Genomic DNA, 24,704 nt, shown 5'->3' on the forward strand with positions numbered 1-24,704 from the left:
CACCAACTCAGACACCCAGCCCCATGGAGGTGCGCTACAGATTTTCATTCTGATAGCTGCACCTGAATCTCTCTAAGTCACCCACCATGACTGTTGCGTGTAATTATTTGGGCCTTTAAGATTTTTCAACCATTTAATTGTATCATTTTACTTTGTGTTGTCATTAGTGTCCCTCATGTCCTCAGAATCTCTCCTTACTTTAGATTCTTTAATTCACTCAGAATGAATTACCCCCTTTCCTGTAACTCAACTCCCTTATCCCTCCCTCCCAGACTGTACTCCTAGGCATAATCTCAACCTCATTAACTCATCTCTCTGCCTCCTCTGTGCTTGTTCTCGAGAAACATGTTGCTGAGGAGTCACACCCACACATGTGACAGGTTTCACCTGAATTTATGACAACATATCTCAAGTAATTTCCATGGTTTCCTGGCAGGTCTATCTCACTTTTCTGTCAACCTGCTGTCCCCCCATCTAAAAGAACGATGACATTGTTTTTCTCCTCAAAATCTGTATACTCATCCTCATCTAATTATCCCATTTTTTTTTTCCATGGAGAGAGGAAATTGAAGAGTTCCTTAGTTTGCTTCTATCAGACCTAACAAACAATTTGCATCTGCACTGCCTTCTTCTGCATATGTCATCTTGTCTTCTGCTGTCACTTGTGAAAGGTTTCTGCTTGTCCTGAACATAGAAATACACTGTTCACACCCACCTTTCCGGATTAAGGTACTTAGTTCCCCAGCTTGGGGTAAAACTCAGCCCTCTCTTGCCTAGAGAAGGATGGCTCTGAAGGGCTTCCTGGATCCGGAGCTCCGTGCGGGATGGGCTGACACCTCTGTCCCGCTATTTGAAATGTGTGTGTACTTTAAAACATATATTCAATATAGGCTGCATCAATCCTACTTCCTTTAGTCCCCTACATGTTTTGAGCACAAGGGAACCTTTAAATAAGCTTCTTGCAGATAATTATCTATCAAAGAGTTTCCCGGGGTATTGGGCCTAAGAGGGGTGGTGCCTGCAGTGGTCTGAGGAGACTGAAAATAGGATTTTTGAGCAGAATCAGTGCCAGCCAGTTGCAGGGAGGACCGATGAGGATCCCATCACTGGTGGCTGGTAAAACGTGGAAAGCTCTTGACACACTGTTGTGGAGCAATTGTTAAAAATTTTCACTCATGGTGAACTGCGCTGGGATACTCATGGAAGGAAATGAATCATGGGGCAATATTTCAGGGGCTTCAGGAGTTTGAGACAGGTGATAAATTATAAGAATTATGGAGTTTGATTGTTCTTGCTGGGAGAAATACATTTGATAAAGAAAATTAATAGCGAAATGTGGAAGCCAGAGGATTTTCTAGGAAGCATATGAGGAACGCTGGTCTCCCACAGACATGGGGGAGAGAAAGCTGAGGGCCTAATTATAAGAGCAACACTGCTCCCAGAAAAGTTGGATTCTCAGCCCTGGCAAGTCACACGCCAAAGCCAGGCCCTAATCGGAGCAAGTGGAACTCTGAGACGTTGGATAGACATCTGACTGATGGACTTGAAAACCCTGGAACCCACAAGTTTTGTGAGCCATCTTGAGGAGGTGGTTCATGCCTCCTTGGCAGGGGCTGTTGTTCCCACTTGCTTGGAGGTGATGAGAGGTCTCTGCTTTGGAAAATAACATGCCCCCAGCCCCACTTTTAGGAAACAGCCCCACCTCTCCTCTGACCACCAGAACAGTGACTGGAGCGGTTACAGCATGAACTACTCAGAGAGATGAAATGCTCCGCCTGTGAAGGGAGGGAAGGCGCTGTTCCAGTAAGGAGAGGAGGACCTAGCCAGAATCCAATGGTGGAGTCAGGAGATATCTACAGGACTGGATGGTGAGATGCGGGATTGGGAGGACCATTTCGGGAGGTTAGAAAATGAAGACTTGGTTGCTATGGAAGCTTCTCCAGTACCAGAGTATTTCGTTGCCTGGCAAGGGCCCTGGGGCTAACATGTTGTTACTTTGGCTCTTGAAATCATGGAGAAAGTAACAGCCCACTCTAAGTATGACAGAAATGCTAGAACTGCTGTAGATGATGGTGCAGATGCTCCAAAAGATCAAGTCAGTAAGGCTGGAAGTCTCCCCAGATGGCTGTGCCTAAAGGGAGAGCACACCGGCTTCCTGCCCTGTAAGGAACGCACTGCGACGGGAACCTGCAGCACCGAAAGGTGAGGGGCAGGTGTCTTCACATGCTGGGACTGAGAGAGGGGGGCCCTTACAGAGCAGGGCTCACTGATAACAGTGGGAACTATGAGGTCCCAAAGCAAGAGAGGCCAAGTGGAGACATGTGACCATCAGAGGCACGATGGTTCCCTGGATTAGATTTAGGGTAGAAATTGTTTCTCTGCTCATTGGCCGTTACTGTATTATAAGCTTCTTTATGGTAGGCAATTGCTTGCTTCCTTTACTTGTGTATCTTCAGTACAGAAAAGATTTCTGGACTCATATCAGGCTTCCATCAAATATTTGGGGAAAAAGTTATCCTAAAAGGTGGAGTTGGGGAAATATAAATGGTTCTGATGCTGGAATCCTTGTGAGATTGCTAGTTACTCAAATTTGTAACTTCCATGATATGTTTTAAAAACTTTGACAGAGAAATGACTGTGGACCTTGAAAAATTAGAAGCAAACTTACAGATTATAACCCTTAATAATAAAAGTATCTGTTTTAATGTTCCTGTGTGAAACTCTTACTTAAATTAAGCTAGCTCTTTATTGAGAGGCGTGGTTCGTGAAAGATAGCCATCCCTGTGTGGGTCAAGCACAGCCCTTGGGGGTTACATGGTGAGATGGGAGGAGGATGGTCATTATGGTGGTTAACAGTAATGAACTGGTAATGGTTATTAGATTATGGTAAAAGGCTGGTTAAAGAACTGGGAAAAGAAAATCTAAGATTATGGTTAAGAAGAACTAAGACTAAACATAAAAGCATCATTGGTAACATTTACTAGAATATATGCTCACTTAATCACACCTACATAACTAGTCATTTTGAGCAATGGTGACCAGTTGTTCAGTCACTTTATTACTTTGGTATCAGTGCTGAAAGTTTTGACATAGAATTTAAGACAAAAAATCATCTTCTTCATAATCTCCATTCACATTTTTAATACAAATGCTTTTAGCAAGGCAAAAAATAAATGACAAAAACCCATCAAGGGACAGAATGTCCTCTTGGCAAGCTCAGGCTTCTTGTTTGGCCATATATGTATGTGGTCCCCCACTTCATCTCTCAATCACTTCCTCAGATTGTTCATTTCTGTCAGGGTATGTATTGGAGAAAAAGGTGTAAAACATCACCTACCTTTAGGGATTTTCATTTTTAGTGAATTCATGTTTTTAAGAGAATGGTGACATTTCCATATAAATCAGCGATGCAGGAGATGAGGACACTGGGACCGTATTCATGCCCTCACGTTGCGTCAGGCACCCATTGGCTTTGAAGTGTGAGTCACTTCTATCCCTCGTTCCCATGTTTTTTTAATTGATTCTCATTAATCTGAGTCTGGGGGCTGCCTGGATTTTGCTGTGGGCCCTTATTAAACAAGCACTCACATTAAACTTCTCAGAGAAGAAAATTTTAGAGGGGGAGCTGCAGAGAGCCTCGTACCTAGTAGCTGGGCAACACAAGCAACTGTAAGGAGAAAACATTTAGAAAAGGCCAAGCAAGTATTATCTATATAATATTTGGTATTAACAGATTAAGAAGTATTATCCTGGGATTGTTAGTAAAACTTGCTTGTGGTACTCAGTGTCTCCTACATACATGAATTTTATTTAATCAGTCATCTTCCATCAGGCCTTAATTTTCATTGTCTGAGGCTCTTTCTGAGAATTTACTTAGTCACCTGGCTTAGGCTAACTTGATAGGAACTGTAAGTCAGTATATTTTAAGCACCCTTGATCTAGGAGTGCAGCCCTGGGCTTGGTGGGAGCGGCAGGCGTCTGCACAGCCTCTTGGTGGGCAGGACCGCTCAGCCCCTGGGGGTGGCACTTGGCCAGAGGCTGACACCTCCCTGCCCGGTGGGAGCCGACTACATCCCCTGAGTTAGGGGCAAGGAGGTCCAGGGTGGTCAGGTTCCAGTGCACCATCTGCCTGAACTCAAGACACCCCACCTTTCAAGGCCACATGAGCTAATAGTCTAGTGTTTAATAGGGTTTTTTTTTGTTTGCTAGTAATATTGAATTAATTCGGACTGGGTGAAGGGGGATGCTGGGCCATCTCCAAGCCTGAGGAGAGGAATGGGGCTCAACATTTGAAACAATCAACCATTATTACAATAGCCTTTTCCTGCTGTTTCTTCCCTTTCATGACAAACCCTTCCTCTACTTCTTCAGTCAATGGCACTAACATCTAATAGCTCCCTTACTTCCCATTACTTTCCAATGTATAAATCAGGGACCCAAGGAGAGAGTTGAGTTCTTCAATCCAAGTTGCAGAATTCCCTCCATGTACTGTCCCCTCTGCGGCCAAGTGTCCACCCCTGAATCCATGGCCCATGACCAGACATAAGTCACTGGAGCGTTTGTGACCACAAGTCACAAAAGGTAGGTAATCTCCGACAGGAATCATGAAATGCATGTGTATGTGTGTGAACGGACTTCCCAGAGGCCAGTGTGGCGGAGGTCAAACAGCTGGCACCCATGGAGCCTTGCCCCCTCTCTGTGTTCTTTAGATAAAGATGAGGCACCTCGTTTTATTCTCTTTAGGAAAAGTAATAGCTGCCCCAGTGAAGGAAACATTGTGTGAAGAGTATAATGGCCTTACATGGGGATTCATTGTCATTTCCCCCAAGTTTGAACTGACTCTTTCTCTGAGAAAGATTTCCCATTTCACTGAAGACAGTGACTGACTGCGGATAGAGGCTGTGCCGGACAGGGCCACCAAAGAAATGTGAAGGTAGCAGAGAGATGTGAGCTGTACAGTCATTCCCAAACTTACGACTCCTACCATGCTAAGCATTTATAAACACAGAAGAACATTCAGGTGGCTTAGAAATGAGCCACATGATTAAACATATCACTCTCTAGGCAAGAGGAACTGGGAGTTGTTATAAAAACCTTCAGTGTATTCTTTATAGTTCATTTTGTATATGTAAGTATAAAAACTGTATATGGTTTTCAAAAGGGTGTGGGTTAAACATTTTCTTCTGGAATCTTGAGATGTCACAGTTTAAAGAACCCACTGTAGGTGCCATTACGTATGGATGCCTAAGCTAATTGAATCAGATTGACTATAAAGTCCAAGACTGTGGTTCCATTTGAGTAGATCTACACTGTTAAGGTGAGTTTTCCTCACAAGATGACACAGACTTTCAATTTGAGAATTTCCTGTTTCATTCTAAAAAAGATTTATTAAACATTTTAGATTTTTAAGTGATTATGATCTCAGCGCAAAAAACTACTTCAGGTTTAAAATAATGTAGACAGAGTATGATTGCCTTTGAGAGGTGAAGATTCTACCTACAGGCAGGGGAAAAAAACAGCATTGCAGAAGCAACCTCTGTGGTCACTTTATGAATCAAAGTGTAAAATGCCTAGATTGTAGCTTGCTGTTCTTGGAGCGCCAGTCTTTTCCATTTAAAACAGGTTTGCTTTCCCTCTTTTGAGGCTGGCACTTTGGCAGAATCCTGCGTTAGAAACAGCAGTCTCTATGGAGATATGGATCATAGTTCATGTTAAAATATGTTCGCTTTTGACATCCTTTTGGCTTAAATTGGTGGCACCCTTAGTGGAAGCTTGGTGTTACAGAAGTTGCTTAAAATGGTTTTGACAAGAGAAAAATGGTGCCATAGATATCATAACAAAGAAACTTTTTTTTCTCCCCAAATCTTAATATAGTTCAGCTCTTGACTACAGAGGTAGAAGAATGTGGGAATTTGGAATTCTTACTTGTTCCATCTTCTACAATGGCGGGACCACTGTGAAGGTTTATTTCAGGATGGGACTGTCAGAGTTGGCAGACTGTCTCGGTCTAAAGACTGTCTTGGTGATGTAGAACATCCCTGAAAGGAAAGGCTTAGTTTTAGAAATCTCCAGAGAATTTTTGACTCTTCAAAACATAGTTTCTTTTTTTGTTTATTTAAGTTTAATTTTAGACCTTCTGAATATTCCTCTCCCTACTCTCAATGTATGAAAATTTCCCACCTGGGGAGAGAGTTTATCAAATGTCCCATCTTCAGGACATCTGTGTATAAGAGCTATCCCATGACTAGCTAACTAGAGAGAGACCACTTCCAAGGATGTTGTAATATTAATGAATGGACACTAAATAAATATGAAGCCTATTTTCTGTGAGTGTCCTTCAATTATCATTAGGAGCATCAAGCCCTATTGGGGTATTTGGGAAGCTATACAATGATGAAACATTTTACTCTAAAGTTTTAACATTCATATCATTCACCATAATATGTTAAGTTATTTTAATCTTAGTCTCTGGTTTGTGTAAATGAAACAGACATTTGGGAGGCATTGATTTTCCTGCTCAAATGGAGGTAGCATGATGATTTGACCAGAAATGGAGAGAAAATCCAAGTATGGGAGGCAACAGGTAAGCTCTCGGTTATCATCAAAACTGATATCCTGTTATTATGTAACTGAGGCTGCAAGGTTGTCTAAGTCAAACACATCCATTGCTTCCTTAAATCTGCAACCCAAAACCGAAGCCAGAATTTTCAGTCACAAAGACATCACTGATAGCATGCGGGAACTTTTCAAAGCTGTGCTAGGGGATTTAAGAAGCATTGCTTCCATTAATCTCGCTGGAAGTCTCATGACTAAATCCCTAAGCATTGCTTTTAAGATTGTCTCAAAAATGTCTCGGCATACAAAGTAAGGACAAGTTATTCATTATAGCTTTTACTTTACAGCATTCTGAAACTATTTCTAACTAATTTAGCATGGACTTTCCTCTTCTATAATAGATCATAAAATACTGTCTGCCTAAATGAAAAATTTGCTTTTTGATAACATGAACTTTTGTGAAGAACAAAAACTAGATTTTAGCTAAGCTTGACAGTAAGGAAAAATAGTAGTAGAGTTAAAAGAAACTATATACCAGGTCTACTGATTTTTTTTAACCAAAAAAATGGTACAAGCTTAGAATTTGTTATTGCTTAGGGTATATAGATATATGGTCTATATTATATAATATTATATTATATATTATATATATATATATATATATATATATATATACACACACACACACATTCATACCATTGTTTTAGATGCTGGAAATACCAAGATTAGTAAGGCAGAGAGTAATCCACAGTCCAGTGGGAAATACAGAACAATAAGGTATAGTAGAGAAATGTAGCAGACTGAAGGAAAGTTGTGAAAGGAAAAGATTTCTGAGGTTTTTGGATTATAGTGTCAGGTGGGTAGTATAAGATATAAAGCTAAAAAGTTTATAAAGTCAGCATTAGAGGTCTTTGGAGGGCAGTGACAATTTGCACTTCATTTTGCATGGGTGGTATGATCAAATTAAGACTTGAAAGAGGTAATTTAGGAGATTTCATTAATAAAGGTTTGACATGAGCAGACAATGAAGGCAGGAAGCCGGTAAGGAGGCACCTGCAAAGGACAAGCAGTGAGGATGCACATATGAACGGAAGGAATGCCAGTGGTGGTGCAGAGCAGGACACAGCCTGAGGGGCCCGAGTGGGTGCGGGACAGGGAGGAGGAAGAGTCCGTGACGACCGCGGTTCTCAGCAGGCTGGCACGGGATACGGCAGACAATAGACGATGCGACCCAAACTGAGGCAGAAGATAATGATTTCTGTTTTGATTATGAGAAGCTGGAGCTCTCTGGAGGATTCTGAGTAATTGCTGAGTGAGGTTTTGGGCTGTAGGTACAGATTCTGAGACATTAACTCATACGTTTTAGGGCTGGTGAGCTCATCTGGAGAAATGAAAATGAGACTAAATGAAAAGGAGATTGACCAGAGAATCTTGGCGGTAGCAGTTGGGAAAGGCGATGGAAAGAAGCAGCTATCGAGGGAAGAAGAGGGCCCGAAGAGGTGATGTTATTAGAGCCATGGAGGGATGTCCCTGAGGGCCCACGGGGCAGGGCAGTTGGAGACGAAGCCATTAGTTTTAGTGACTATGAGGTCCCTGGTATCCTTTCAGGCAGGGTTTGCAATAGACTGGTGGGGACAGAGCCTGCAAGGTGGTCATGGAAGTAAACGGTGGGAGCTGTAAAGAGGTAGCAGAAACCTGCCTTCCTAGGAGTTTGGAAACAGAACCAAGGAGGTACGTGAGGTGGTCTGTGGGAAAAGCACAGGTCGAGAGAGGGATTCTTCAGAAAGGAAAAGAGACCTGGAAGTGTTTGGATGGCATCTGGGGAGTCAATGGACAGCAAAAACCCTGAGGGAAGGGAGAAGTTTGATATTTCAGGCGGCTCGATCTTTAAGAAATTGTTATGTCCTCTCTCTGTCTTCCTCAATATAAAGCCATGCACAGGATGGTTTGAGTCAGAACCACTGCTCAGGGAGCTACCTGTATCAGTTAAAATGGGCTAATTATTGCTGCAGAAACAATTCCCCTCCTGTTAATCAGTGTTTTAATAAAATAAAGTTTATTTCTAGATCAGCTTCATGTTTTTTTCATGAAATAGCAGGAACATAACATTTATCCCAGGACCCAGAGTGGCAGACACTCTATCTTGGCGAACACTTATGATCGCCCCTGTGGGAGAAAGGGTACCCCATGAATCTCACACGGGCTCTTAAAACCTTCCCACAGAATTGACGTGTGTTACTTCTTCTCATATTTCATTGGTCAAGCTAGTCACATAGCCACCTGACTTCAAGTGGTCATGGAAAGGTAACTCTACCAGGTGTCTGGAAGGAGAGCCAGAAATTTTGTAAATATTTGTAATGACTCATTACTACCTTAGAAGCTGAAAAGGGAAGTGATTCAGAGGAGACGGGTGAGGGAGCAGCATGGGTTGAATTAATTACATTATCCAGTTCTATTGCACTTCGTGAGATGCATATACTGAAATCATCTCACAGGAACACCTGTGAAAGGGAGTTCTTCAGAACTGTTTCTGAATGCTTCTAATAAAATGAGATAATTAGCCTTGTCTAATGCATTAGTTATGATTAGTTCCATCTGCATGTGACAGGAAAAAATATAACAGTGGCTGAAATAAGATACAATTATTTTTTCTATTATGTAAAAGTTTGGAAAAAAGCTTCCAAAGCCAGCACGATCATGAAGGACCAAGTTTCATGTACTAAGTTTCTTAATTATCTTCAGATTTGACTTCCACTCTGTGGTCCAAGATGCCTGTTCCAACTTAAACCATCTCATCTGTCCATCAGCACCACTGCCCTTCCTAAAATTTCCACCACTGTTTCTAGATACAGTGCCTTGGCCAGAACTTAGATACTCACAGCGAAGGCTGGTCAATGTGGTAGCGATTCTGAGTGTCTATCCATTCACTTGACAACTGGGGCTTCAATTTCTAAGTAAGAAGGGGTGAATTATTATCACATGACTATTCCTTTTACATACTTGGCCTTTGCCTGCGTGGAGAGTCCTCCTGTCTGATTTGGGTTTTCCTTCTATTTTTAGCAAATCTCATCATGGACAGGGGTCATGGACTCCAAGTTCCACATCAGAAATACAATGATTCACTTGCAATACAGGTATTTTTGGACTAGAATGCCTCAGGTCTAGCCTCTTACTGAGAGAGGAGCAGCGCTTTGAGAGAATAAGCATTTGTGCTGGCTTAGGTGCACTTACGAGCCTCACCTAATTCACAGCTGGTGAGGGGAAGGGGGAGCGGGCTTGGAAGGGCTTGGCCAGCATGTCCAATTGGCTGCGAGTCTAACAGTGAACCACACGGATTGGGCTCCGCATGGAATTCTTCCTAGGAGCTCCAAAGAAACAGTGTGTATTGGAGAGGGATAGCGATTCTTCATTTTTGCTTTACTTCCGTTCGGGAGCTGTACAACAAAACAGAGTTTCCTGCCAAAAGAGAGATGAGACAAAGGGCTGTGCAACTTCAAAGCAGGAGAGGTTGGCAGCTGCGCTTGACCCGGTGCTAGGCCTGGCACGATGTCAGCAAACGGGGGATTTTCTGCTTTCTCCTTCTGTTTTTCATTTATTCCTTGTTAGAACCTTTCTGCTTTATGCACCAGATGTTGAACTTGCATTATTATTGTGTTGGTAGTACTAACACAAATTTGAATTGTAGGCGAATTTATTATTCATATTGCAGAATAGAGCACCCTTGCCAGAGACACATGAATGAAACACACAGTAGCCTAGGGCTAGATGGAGCCCTGAGTCAGGTGAAGTAAGAGGGTGATTAGAAAATGGGTGACAGAGATTTCTGAGAATTTTGGGTGCCCCATCTCTTGTTGTTTCATACTTTAAGATACCATAATTATGGAAAAACAGAAAGGAAAATCTAAAACTGAAGGTTTTACATTTAATTAGGAACTGGATCATAGTCTGGTTGAAATCATGAGAGAGTTAAAAAATGTGTATGAATCAAGGCTAAGTATAGGAAAAAAAAAAGCAAAAATGAACACCGCCCCCATTTTCAAATTAGAATTTCAGTTCACTTCTTGCTGTCATGTTTAAATCTCATAAAGCATTACAAATCCTTTTTGCCTATTAAAGAAAATTTATTTTCCTCTAAAGTTTGTTCAAGTTTTCATTTTATGGATTATGTGGTCAAATTCAATATTGATTATTATTTTTTGTATTCCTGACTAATTCAAGTCCCTTTTATAATTTCACAGTCTTTTTGTATCAACAGCTATGTCTGGATGTTAAATAGCCCTCTTTTTGACAAAGAAAAATAAATTAAGAAAAGATATTACAACTTGCCCTTGGATCTGATACATTATCATTCATTTTTGAGTCATTAAAAATAAATTATGTGATGCTGCCTATATCACAAAGAAACATTTGCAAATAAGATTTTATTGTTGAATGTCAAAACATCTTTTAAAGTTCAAGGGCATATATAGCCTTAGCATATTTATTTATCCACAACTTATGTTGGTTTTAAGTGGATATGCATTAATAAAAGATAACTATTGCTAATGCCAAATCATATCTTTCCCCTTTATGTGGAAGAGAGGCAAAGCAATCTCTTATTTTATGTAGTTGTTAGTAGAGGCAAAACAGATCAGTCATATTACAATAACAGTTTGTAAGAAGAATTGATAAGAAATTTTGCACCAAAATTGATAGCACATTGTGTACAGTCGGTTATAATCTCCAGTGAAGGTAGTATGAATAAAATCAAATAATACTCAAAGGATGCTACCATATGGGATGATATCAAGCACCATATGCTACATCCACATTTACAGTTCTCTACTTGAGGAATACAATTGATTTAGGTATATGTGCCTATCAGCAACAGGGTGCCGCAGCAAATTGCCTAACTGATCAGAAAGTATACCTGCTAATAAGTGGAAAGTCATGCATGAAACCTCTTATTCAGCTCTGAGAACAAAATATGGCATGTCCCTAGTAAAACTGAACTCTCTATGTGTATTTGCATGTATGTATGTGAGTTTAAATGTTGTGACTGGCATTTGTAGTAAATCTCAAAGTAAGGTAAATGATATTAAAATTTCAAAATGGTCCCGAAATGTAAAGTAGTTATTTCAGTATCAACATTTCCGCAGATTTTGTATGAACAGGAGGAATGACCAGCTCTTAATAAGAATGAGCTAAATCTCTTCTCTTCTCTGCTCTCTCTTTTGAATTAATTGGTTCAGCCTTGCCAGCATCACAGTGCAGACTATAAAGAATGAAAGGGCTCGTCATGTCCCATGTTTTCTCCCCTGCATTAATTGAACTGTAAATGAGATTTTGGTCAATAAAATAAAACATACTGCCCAGAGCACACAAGGAGAAGCACAAGAGAGATTCAAGTGCTTGGTACTGTGAGGAATATGAACATAACTTAAAGCTTCTCCCATTCATCAATTCAAATAAAGTATAGTGTGTACACCTTGGTGATCTATACCCGTAAGCTATTTTATAAATTCTTTGGCACACATAAAGAAATAAAATTCAATGAAGTTGGTGTGCTTTTCCTCCCCTAAACATGCACTGCCCATGACATAATCCATCAGGATTTCAGTTTCCATGTAGATTATCAGTCCAATGTCTGGAATCTCAGTTCTTTGGCCTCCTGTAATCTGGTCCAGAAACTCCCTCTGCCTCTCACACTCATGCTCATACCCGACACCTTAACATTCCCAGTAAATATAGCCCCATAATTCTATTCTAAGTGCCCTGCATTCAAACAACCATCTCCTGGGTTTTCAGCTCGCTTCCTCTAGTGCTTTAATTTCAATGGTCTTTTGATTTTTCTTTTTTTGGAACTTAAAATGCATTGATTTTCACTTGCTTCCATTCTCTTCATGTCCTTACTCCTCTCTCTCCAACTTAAATTCCCTGGTCAGTCCTGGTCAGTCCTTTGCATGTGTGCTCCACTTCCTGGGCCTTCCCTCATTTCCCTTACTTCTCTCATCGCCCTCGCCCATTCCCTCTTACTCCTTCCTAGGCAGCAGCTGCCTACCTCCCCAGCTCCTCAACCCCAAACACATCTTCGCTTTCCTTCTTCTCAGCTGGTAACCTCTCTGGCTTCACAGAGAAAACATGCCCCAGCAGCACTCTGCCTCCCGCACATTGCTAAATCTGATGGGCATTTCCCAGTGGGTCTACTGGATAAGGCCCTTCCCTCTGAAACGCTTCTGCCTGGCGTCCAGGACCCTGCACGACCACAGTTTTCCTTCAGCTCACTGACCATCCTCCTCCGTGTCCTTGGTGGGTGACACCTCACCTCCCAGCTCTTAGCAGTGGAATGTTCAGGGACCACTCCACGGTCCTATCTGCTTTTCTCCTTCCATTTATCCTCCTGTCAGTGTCATCCAGTCTCATGATTATAAATGCCAGGTTATCCTGAAAACTTCTGTATTTATTGTTGTAGCCTGGATGTTTCCCAGAACTCCGGCTTCATATCTGCTGGCTCACTTGGATTTTTCCCTGGAATATGTGATAGTCATGCCAATCTTAAGCTGTTCAAATACAAACACTTGATTTCAGCCCTGGTACCCAGCAAACAATTGGCCCCCCAGGTACCAATTTTAGTTAATGGTGACCTGATCCTTCCAGTTTTTCATGACAAGACCTTTGAGTCTTCGTTTACTGACACAACCCAGACACCATCTGTCAGCAAACAAGTTGTCAGTTCTACCTTGATAATCTACACAGGAAGTGATCACTTACTCCTCTTCTTACTTCCCATCCTGGTCGCCCAGCTCTTGTATCTCACCTGAGTTACTGCAGTGACCCTGTAGCAGCTCCGATCTTCAGTGTATACTCACCATGACAATCAGGGAATACCCAAAATATCTGTCACATTATGTTGTTCCCCTTCTTAAAACCCTGGAATATCTTTCTAACTCTCAGACTTAAAGCCAAAAATGCTACAATGGCTGATAGTCTTAGCTCACTGAGCCTCCCCCACTTCCTCTGTGACCTCACCTCCTACCACTCTCCCCTCACCCTTCTGCCCAGCTGCCAGCCTCCTTGCGGTGCCTTAGGTATGTGTCTGCCTCCGGGTCATGAGAGCCTCTTGCTGTTCCTTCTGCTGGAAAGTCCATTCCCTCACCTCTTGTAGGTCTTCCCTTAAAGGTCAATGAAGGTCACCCTGAGCAATTTTGAGACTTCCTCTAATAGTTCCTGACTTTGTGTTCCACTATTTTTCTCTAGAACACTTATATCTTCTAATATACATGTATGTACACACACAAAAGCACACATCGATCTATCTCTACCTATCTGTGGATAAATTGCAGTATTTCCAGAATCTCTTGCCTGCCCTTAGTCCATCTCCATATCAATTGGTGTTTACAAGGAGAAACGGGTGAACGAGATCCCTGGCCAGGAGAGACGAATGGAGCCGGGCCTCCAAATAAAGGTTATTTTCCCCTTGATTGATTTTGGCTTCACAGGTTTATTTGCCCCTGGCTGGAAAGACACTTCCTCCCTGGAGATACACTATCTACTATTTATTTATATTTGTACAGTTCCCCCCATTAGAATGCAAATTCCCTAGGGTTGAGATTTTCTTTTTTGTCTGTGTATTTTTTTGTTTTTAATGCTCTATGCCTAGCAACTAGAGAAATATTTGCTATATAGCAGGTGCTCAAAAATATGTTTATTGAATTAACTTATTAATTGGTTCAATGCCATTAGTTTGCATAGGATACTGGGAAAATGATACTTTAAATATTTTAGCCCTTTTGGGAAAAAAGTGAGTTTGACAGTATTAATCTAGGTCTATAGCATCCAAATATGGAGATCCATGTTAAAATTTTAGGGCCATATTGTTGTTGAAGGCAAGGAATTTTCTGGGGAGTGTATACCTTTGTAAAAAGAAACTCCTATGCTCTCTTGATATCAGTTTCTGCGTTCTTTTTATTTGTGCCCTGCAACATTTTATGGAGCAATGCTTCAGGTCAGAAACCTGATAACAAATAACATCTCTAAAACTGAACCTGTCTTTAATTGAGCCCCTTGCCTTCACTGAGGAGGAATTCAATACCTGAGTCCAAGCTGGTAGCAGCTCCGATTTTAACTGCTCTCTCCATCAGTTTAAGGAAAAGTTAGACACATTCAGTGGGTAACTCTAATGGCAGATGCAGAAAATCAATTCTTAGGGAAGTGATTCGGTAACGATGGTGTGTCTGCCTCTGGCTGTGAGGCAGGGAGCACATGATTATCACTGATAAGCGGTCACCCACTAAAACATTACACAAAGGAAGCAGAACTTAGTAAAAGAGTGGTTGTTTTTCTTAAATCATTGCTTTTGCTGTGATACTCACATTATAATTTGCTCTTCTTTGCTAACAGACTTCTCCTTATTAGCCTGTCTCCTCCTCGTCCGCACTTCAGGACTGCTTGTGTGCACGCACGTTCACTCAGTTGGCCTCTGCTCCTGAGAGCAGGGCCCCTCTGTTGTCTTTATCTTGGAAGGTCTTGGTGCCTGGGGCACCGTTTGCTGGAGGGCTTTGTGTATCTCAGGCTTGCTTTCAGAGGTATAAAAGATATTCTTTTGGGAATATTTTCTTCCAAATGGCATTATTCTTCATACTGCCACATGCTAATTAAAAAAATCCTGAAATGTTTACATTCATTATCTCTAGACTAGCAAACTGGAGAACTCTTTGAAACATTCTTGCAGGACTCCACTGCTGTCGTTTGACTGCCAACTGTTTTCATTCCGCCTTCAGCTCCCAGAGCTGCTGAACGCTGTACATCTTCTCCGCCTGTATGCGAAAAAGGATTCCAATCCCACCTCTGCTTCTACTGAACTCTACATATTCTCATCCTTCCTTCTCTCTACAATTGATTTGGTGCACTCATCTTTGTAACCCAAGTTTCTACAAATGCAGACCCTCTAGAGGCCCAAATCCTATGTTACTTACGGCACCAATCAGCTATGTCATGGCAGCTTCCCAAGTCGTACAACTTGGTTTATTTCATGCAAGATAAAATACAGCTGTATTATTTCAGAAATACCAACTTTAAAACTTTCATTAAAGTAACTTCCAAGATTCTTCCATCCCCCCTACATCTCCCTTCAGCATCCTAATGGCTGGGCAGCCTCTCCCATCCTGAGTCTCAGCACAGGGTCCCACCACTGCACCAGCTTCCTGCTGGGTATTTCGGTCAGCCCCTCTGGCTAACAGATGTTTTACCACATCTTTGCTTCCTTCACTTTTTTCCATTTAATCCTCCAGAGTTTTAGATTTATTCTACTATGAAGACTTTTTCACCTTCGAAGGTGACAATGATCTAATTTGTCATCAAACAAGTCATTTGTGCTAATAAAGGAAGCCACAGGAGACTGATTCTTGCACTGGAGGCCGTGAAGGCCTCCTTGAGTAACACGTGCCTTTTGATGGAAATCTGTTAGCTATAATGCTCCAGTTCTGCTGTCAAAACTGACAGTGTGACTACCAGTAAAAATGATAATTTTTAATAAATATTGAACATTTTCTGTCAAGCTCTCTGTTCTCTGTTAAATGCTTATATGCTTTTTTGTAACCTTCAAGATTACTCTAGAGGGAAAACAAGTGTTCTAAACCTCATTTTACTAATAAAAACTGAGATTAAGGTGATTAAGTCCCTTGCCCCAGGTCACACAGCAAGTTCGGTGTAACTCATTTTTTAATCCTCAACAATTACCCAGTTGGCTGGTGCAGAGAATTTAATATTCCATGTGTCACAAAACCAGGAACTGGTAGATTTGCCACTCAAAGTCAATATTCTGACTTAAGATCCTTTAAATTCTTCTAGGGTATGTATGTCTTTGTTACATCATACTAACCTTGTAGAAAGTACCAGGTACTTTGAAATTTGTTTACAAGATGAGAAGTTTGTATCAGTTATCTAATGCCACAATAATGCTGTGTAACCACAGAACTTCAGTGACAAGTGATAAATGTTTATGTAGCTCATGAGTCTGAGGTTTAGCTGATCTGGGCTGAGTCAGTTCACTTGCCTGCAGGTAGCTGCGGGTCATCTAGGCAGCTCGCTTGCATATATGGAGGTTGGCTGGCTGCTGGCTAAGCTAGATAGTCTCATCTAGAATGACGTGGCAACTCTCATCCTCCAGCAGGCTAGCCTGGGCATGTTCCCATGGAGATCTCAGAGGAGCAAACAACATATAACCAAGTCATGATGGCACTTCTCAACCCTCTGCTTGTGTTGCATTATTAAAAGCAATTGGCCAAATCAGGTCACATGGCTAAACTCAGAAACAGAGTAAAAGAGTGCTATAGACTTTGTGGTAAAGGTCATGGGTACACGGAAGAGTGAAGAATCAGGCATTTTTTTGCAAACTACCACAAAAGTCCAGCACATTTTCAACAGAAACAGAAAAGGAACCCAGTAGTCCTCAAGGATCTTTCCTCAAGCAATTTACACTAAAAATCGTCACTTCACAATATTGTCACAGCTCTAATGTAATCTATTGCCTATGACATACAAGCACTAGGAGCCAACATTTACTAAAGATTGAACATGTGATCTCTGGTGATCTAAATGTATTCATGCTCTTAATTAAGAACCATAAAATACAAATCAGATTTGAATAGGGCCCAAGCTGTGCTGCCTGAATTTGCAATTCTCTTTCAAAGAGAGTGTTGGCCGACTCTCCCAGAGTGTCTCAGTGGCTTCATGGTTTAGAAGTTTGTTTTCTCCAATTTGATGCAGCTGTTCTTTCTCTCTGAGTGAAGGTCTGTGGGGAAAGGTAGATACACACAGAAAGCTTCTACTGCCATCTCAGATCCCTCTGAGTGAGCCTTCTGCTTCATGTCTGGGTCAGAAGTATAACAAAGTGTGTCTTGGTAATTGTTCATGTGTTTTCAGAAAGACTCCTTATCAGCACTCACAACCAGGTTTCAGTCCAGCAGAGCTTTGTGGGTCTAAATTCTAAGCAGGATCAAAATACATGAGATGAAAAGCTTAGCCCAATAAAAGGTTGTTGACAACTGGTAATGCAGAAGGTATTTGTAGGAGCAATTAACAGAGCTTTATTTCTTTGTTTTACCAAAACACAAAGGCATTCAGAACCACTTGGTCTTCTACCTTAATTCACAGGCACATAACAAGAAAGTCAGCCATACAGGTAAGGCGCTCTGAAGTGACATGAAATGCTGTGCAAATCACCTGCCCAAGCCACTGGTTCTAAAAGCTTGTATTTCCATACAACAATATTGGGGATGATATTCCTGTTTGTCACATGGATTCTTTGTGTCCTCATTTATACTTATTTCTTCTTCGTCTACTGTTCTTCATTACCGTGTATCACTTTCTTCCAGTGGGCATTATAGCACTATCTAAAAGAGGTTCTAAGCTTCAGGCATGTGTGGGTGGGTGCAGGGGGATCTGGGGAGAGGGGAGGGGAAAGCACCTTGGAAGGGAAAATTCACTTTTTGCCTCACATCCACATTCACTACCTTCCATGTGTGGCCTTAGATGGCTCTCATTACCATGTACCTCAAATAATATAAAGAAAAAAAATGACTGCTTAAAATACTTACCATGTACTTTTCTCTTCTTTCCATATTTTAGTTCACCACTACCATTTCTTTAGACTATATTTATTAGAACTAGACCTAGAGGGGGTCTTGGGAGAGGAGACAGGAGTCCAGGAGCCCAGTTCTATCTGCAGGAAGAAGCTGCAGAAGTCAATGATGGATCTTCAATGAGAAGTGATGAGAGAAAGGGAGGGACCAAATATGCTTCCCCACTTTCTGCAATACACAAAGGGAGGGATGGAAATGTCACTTACTAAGACTAGAAAAAAACACAAGAGGACTGGGGTTCAGAGAGAAAATGCAATGTCCAGTGTGAGATATGTTAGGGGTCAAAATGATTTAGAATCATTCAAATGGAAATGTCAGAAGGGGAGATTGGATGCTGAGGTCTGGAGCCCAGGTATGAGTTCTGACCATTGCTGTAGCATACTTAGCTGGTGAAGTCGTATTCTAAACCTCCTTCTACTCTACATGACCAAATTATTTTCAGTAATAGTTCTGATATAAAACAGACAATAAAAACAACCAGAAAAAATACAGAAAGACATTTTTAATTGAATGTATTTGACAAAAATAATTAAATATTCTAGTACACAAAAGGAAAAAAGTAATGGAACAGTACTTTTTATTGTGTCTTTTGAAAAAGACATTATGTACATGTTAGTGTGTCTTCTGAAAAAAGGGGAATAAATTTTACTTACCTATTGTTTGTTACCATAATGACAATGACATTACAACTTCTGTTTTTGAGCCTTCTGTAAATTTACCAATGATCTTAAGAAAATATGTGTTTTTATCATATTTTTTCAATCAGTAAATAGGGTAGCAAAATTTGTCCATATATTTTCCTTCCTAGATAACTGAAGGAAACCATGTATTTGTTTTCATTTCACAAAATTCATTTCACATTAGACAAAAGACATGCAAAAACAATCTTTAAATATGAAGTAGTTTTGAAATATCTCTGTAGTTGAAAACCTCACAGCATAAAACATCAAGTGGCCACATAGAATGACAACTGAAATAACTCAATTCTCTTTTTCATCTTTACAATTACCATGCTATCATTAGTTATTTGGAATATGATCTTGAAAATGAGAACATGTCGTATTTTTGTATTTGGAGAGTGCACCTGAATCAAGCTCAAACTATTTTTAACTTTTATGAAATTATTCTTGAAACCCGTGTATTGGGCTGTCCAGGTAAATCAGGAGCAGACTGTACAACTTAGAGTTCCCCACTTAATTTCATTAGAATATAGTGTTTATTAAAGGGCATGAAATGAAAAGGTACACTGGTTTGAAGCTTACATTTGTATTACTGAAACTCAATAATAATCACCACAAGAATTTAGAGCTTATCTATTCAGCTTCCCTCCCCTTTGTGTTTTATCGCTGATGTTGTTAAAAATTTCCAGCAAATGGTGAGAATAAACAGCAGACTGACTTTTCATCTATCTTGTCATTATTTTAAATTACCTACAGTTGAAATGCTAAGTTATTGCCTACAGGGGGGAAAATTGCTGCCCCAGTTTTAGTACATCACTGTGTTGTTAATATAAATTAAGGAGTTAACAAACTATAGACAGTATTTAAACTCATGGGTATGATTGAAATTTTTCAAGGGGAAGTTTTTAATGAGAACAAAAGAAGATGGAAAAGAATCTGAAGATGTTTAGAAGCAAGGTGGAGAAGGAGACCAGGAAAGAGTAACTGGAGAAATAAAAGAAATATTAAATATCTTAAAGAAATATCATCATATCAAAAGGGATCCCTGAACCCAAGAATATAGAGTATTTCAAGAAGGTAAAAGTGGTCATTTCTGTGAAAGTCAGCTGAAAAGTCAAATAGGGAGACTGTTGGAAAGTAACTGAATTTTCAACACGGAGGCAACTGGTGGCCTTAGGAAGAACAGTGTCATTAGAATATGGGAATTAAAATGGGTTTAAGTATAAATGAGCTATAGATTATGGTTAGATACTTAGAATTCCCAATGAATTAACAAAATGGAAGATAGTAAAAACAGATAGCACTTGTTCACTTTATAAGATGGTCACAGAAAATCAACATACAAAATTCCACAGCTCTGTCATGCAATAATGCCAGATAGAAAACACAGTGAAAAAAAATTATAAACAACTACCTAATATATAGGTATAAGCCTAATTAAAAAATATTCAATATATGGATAAAGAGATATATAAAACTTAACCAAAGGTCATAAAAGACTAGAACAGATGGGGCAAAATACTATATTCTCGGATGGCAAAACATAACTTCACAAAGTTTCCAAGTCTCTGCAAATTAATCTATGAGTTCAAAGCAATGCAACTTCAACTCCTAACAGGAGTTTTTCATTTTCTAACAAAGTGATTCTGAAGTACATCTGGAATATAAAATACAGAAAATAGCTATTACATACCTGAAATATTACAGCCATCAGGAACATGCCCCTATCAGATATCGACTGACACTGTAAACCTACTATAATAAAAAAAAATGGGTTTATTGGCACAGGAATAATAAAGGTGACCAGTGGAACACAATAAAGGATCTGGGAAGAGATTTCATATATCTATGGAAATTTAATGTACAGTTAGGTGAGTGCTTCAAATCAGTGCCGACAGGGTGTATCTGGCACTGTGGGAGCACTGCCCCCATCCCCTTGGCCTGACCTCTGATTCCAGCCCAGCCCTGGCACAGTGTCCTGCCCAGGCTTAGGCTCCTTGCTATCAGCACCTCATTGCTAGTGTGCACCAAGTATAATCTCCTTCCCCTTCCTGGGGCTTCTCTGATAATTCTGTGTTGAATGCACTGACGCTGATCCATGACATATGAAAGGCATGGGAGCTAATGAAGGAATGGTTTTCTCTTGTGAGACTCAAGTGAATGACTGAGTCGCGTGTTGCAAGGCACCTCAGGATGTCCCTCACAGGTACCCAGCCCGTACTTGGGTGCCGGAAGCTGTGAAGCACAAGAGGATGCTCAGATTGACTTTCAGTCTTTCTCCCTTGACCCTTGCCCCTCATCCTGCTCCTTGAGAACACACTCCATCATCCAGATGTCTGTTAGACTCTCATGTTTGCTTAAGGACCCTTCTTGTCACTGTTATTCCTTATTTATTCTCTTCTACACATCTTCATACTGCAATTAGAGTTTGGGTGGACATTGGAAGTATATGCATGTACTTGGTCTGCCATCTGGATCCACAATATTTTCAATTTCACATTAGTTATATCTGCTGTTAACACCATTGAGCTGTATTAAGAAGTCTAATACGAGTCTCTGACAAATAGAACTGTATCAAACTATGATAATTTCTATTCACTAATTAAGCTATTCTCAACTGTCTTGTTGAGACAAAAGTGTTGCCTGATGTTGCACTGTCTTTATCACAGCACTGTAGAGCTGGAAGGTCCTACAAGATCATCAAATCCCTGGATATCCAATGTGTAGCTTGCTGACCAAATTAGCTTATGCTGTCCTTGACATGGCTTCCCTGAGAGGCTTTCCATTTTAAAATTACATGAATTAACCCTCATGTGCTCCTAGGAAGGCAGTTCCTAACCATCTACCTATATGAGCCATTTAAATTTGCCTATTGGGAAATCAAATTAAATCATTAGTAGTAATTATGTGGTTTAATTTAATAGAATTTTATAAAAAATTTATGAAGCCAGTAAGTAGACATAAAAAAACCTTCATATACGTTTGGCTAATGTTTTATTGTATTTACTATGTCTATGCTAAGCATATATAGCCCAGGCTTATCATTACCTAAGTTAATATGCATAATGTATTTAAGAGCCATCCACATTGTTACATGTATGAATTGTTCTTTTTCTTTTTCTTGTTTGGTATGGATTCTTTAACCATTCATCTATTGAAGGATATTTTGGTTGTTCCAATTTTACTTATTACAAATAACAGTTTTACAAACATCCATGGACAGGTTTTGTGTGGACGTAAGTTAAGTTTTCATATGTTTGGGATAAATGACCAAGAATGAGACTGCTGTGTTATATGGCAAGTATATATTTATTTTTTAAAAGAGAAACTTCCTATTTTCCATCCCTACAAGCAATGTATGAGAAATTGTTTCTCAGAATCCTTGCCAGCATTTGATATTGACACTATTTTTTATTTTAGCTCTTCTCATAGGTATGTAGTTGTATCTCATTGTAGTCACATTTAATTTGCATTTCCCTGATGGCTAGTGATGTTGAACAATTTTTCATGTGCTCATTTTTGCTATCTGTAGAGCCTCTCTTTCTATATCTTTCTTCTAATTGAATTTTTTTTACTGTTGCATTTTGAGAGTCCTTTATGAATTCTAGTATGAATCCTCTGTCAAATATGTGATTTATAAATATTTTCTCCCAGTTTGTGGCTTGTTACAAACTATACCTTTCACTTTTTTAACAGAGTCTTTTATGTAGCAAAATATTTTAATTTTGATAATGTCCAGTTTATCAAAGTTTCCTTCTGTGGATCATGCTTTTTGTGTAAATATCTAAGAATGCTTCACCAAGTCCTAAGTCCTGAAGATTATCTTTTATATTTTCTTTTCTAAAGGTTTTATAAGTACATGTTTAATATTAAAATCTATGATCCATTCTCATGTGGGTTTATGTATATGTACAAGATATGAGTTTCAAGTTGAGGCTTATATTATTGGCTATGAATATCTAACTGCTTCACTCCCAATTGTTGAAAAGAACATCTTTTCTCCATTGTATTGCTTTGTACTTCTCTTAAAACCATTGAACTGTACTTATTGGATTAGTTTTGAATTCTCTATTGTATTCCGTTGATCTATGTGTCTATTCTTCTGCTAATAGCACAGTCTTGACTGGTGTAGCTAAATAGTAAGTCTTGGAATTGGGTGGACCAATTATTGCCACTTTGTTTTTCTTTTTCAAAATCATTTTAGTGATTCTAGTCCCTTTACCTTTTCATATAAATTTTAGAATAATCTTGCATCTAAAATATATCTTGCCGAGATTTTATAGAAATTGAGGTAAACCTATGTAACTATTTGGAAAAAACCAACATTTTTACTATAGTGAGTCTTCTTCTAGTCTATAAACATGCCATATTTTTCCATTTATTTAAATGTTCTTTGATTTCATTTGTTAAAGTTTTATAATTTTCAGCATATAATGTTCTGTTAGATTTACTCCTACTTATTTTTCTCTTATTTTTAGCTATTGTAAAACCTTCTTTGTTTGCCATATGCTCATTGGTAGTAAATAGATACGATTGATATTTGCATATTGAGCTTATAAATTAGCATGTGACATGGCTAATTTCACTAATTAGTTCAGTTTCATGTAAGCCTCATGGAAACCACAAAGCAAAAACCTATAGTAGATACACCAAAAAATAAAGAGAAGGAATCAAAGCATAGCACCATGGACAATCACAAATCATAAAGAAGACAGCAACACAGGAAGAAAGGAAAAAATAGAAGTAAAAAACAGGCAGAAAACAATTAAGATGGCAATATTAAGTCTTTACCAATGAATAATTACTTTAAATGTAAATTGGTTAAGTTCTCCAGTTAAAAAACAAGACCCAACTGTATGATGCTTACAAGACACTTCAGCTATAAAGACATACATTGGTTCAAAGTGAAGGGATGGAAAAAGATAGCCCAAGCAAATGCAAGTGAAATGATAGCAGAGGTTAGCCATATTTACATTAGACAAAACAGAGTTTAAGTAAAAAGCTAACAAGGGATAAAGAAGGTCATCACATAATGATAAAAGCAATTCATCAAGTGTACATAACAATTTAAAATATATATATGTACACAATATTGGAGCTCCTAACTATATTAAGCAAATATTAACAGATCTAAAGTGAGACGTAGATAGCAATGCAATAGTAGGAGGGGACTTCAATACCCTACCTTCCATAATAAATAGATCACCCAGACGGAAAATCAGTAAGGAAACATTGAGCTTCAAACATTGTTTAGTTCAAATGACCTATTAGAAATATGCAAAATATTCCATCTAACAGCAGCAGAGTACACATTCTTCTCAAGCCCACATGGAATGCTTTCCAAGAGAGATGATATGTTAGATTTCAAAGCAAGTCTTAACAAATTTAAGAAAATTTGATTAATATCAAGGTCTTTACTGACCACAGTGTTATGAAACTAGAAATCAGTAACAGGAGGAAAAGGAAAAAAACTCACAAATATGTTGAAATTAAACAAAATACAAGTAAACAACCAATGAATCAAAGAAGAAGTTAAAAGGGAAATAAAAAAGATCTTGAAACAAATTAAAATGGAAACACAACATATTAAATCCATGGTTGCATTAAAAGCCATTCTAAGAGCGAAGTTTATAGAATAAACACCAATATTAAGAAAAAAGCAAAATCTTGCATGAACAACCTAACTACACCTCAAGGAACCAGAAAGAGAAAAACAAACTAAACCCAAAGTTAGCAGGAGGAAGGAAGCCCCAAATACCAGAGTTGATGTTGGTCAAAAGGTACAAATATTTATTTATGAGTAAGTTCTAAAGATCTAAGGTACAGCATAATAATAGTTAATAATTCA

Source organism: Manis javanica, chromosome 9 (genome assembly GCF_040802235.1).
Source record: "Manis javanica isolate MJ-LG chromosome 9, MJ_LKY, whole genome shotgun sequence".
Taxonomy (NCBI): Eukaryota; Metazoa; Chordata; class Mammalia; order Pholidota; family Manidae; genus Manis; species Manis javanica.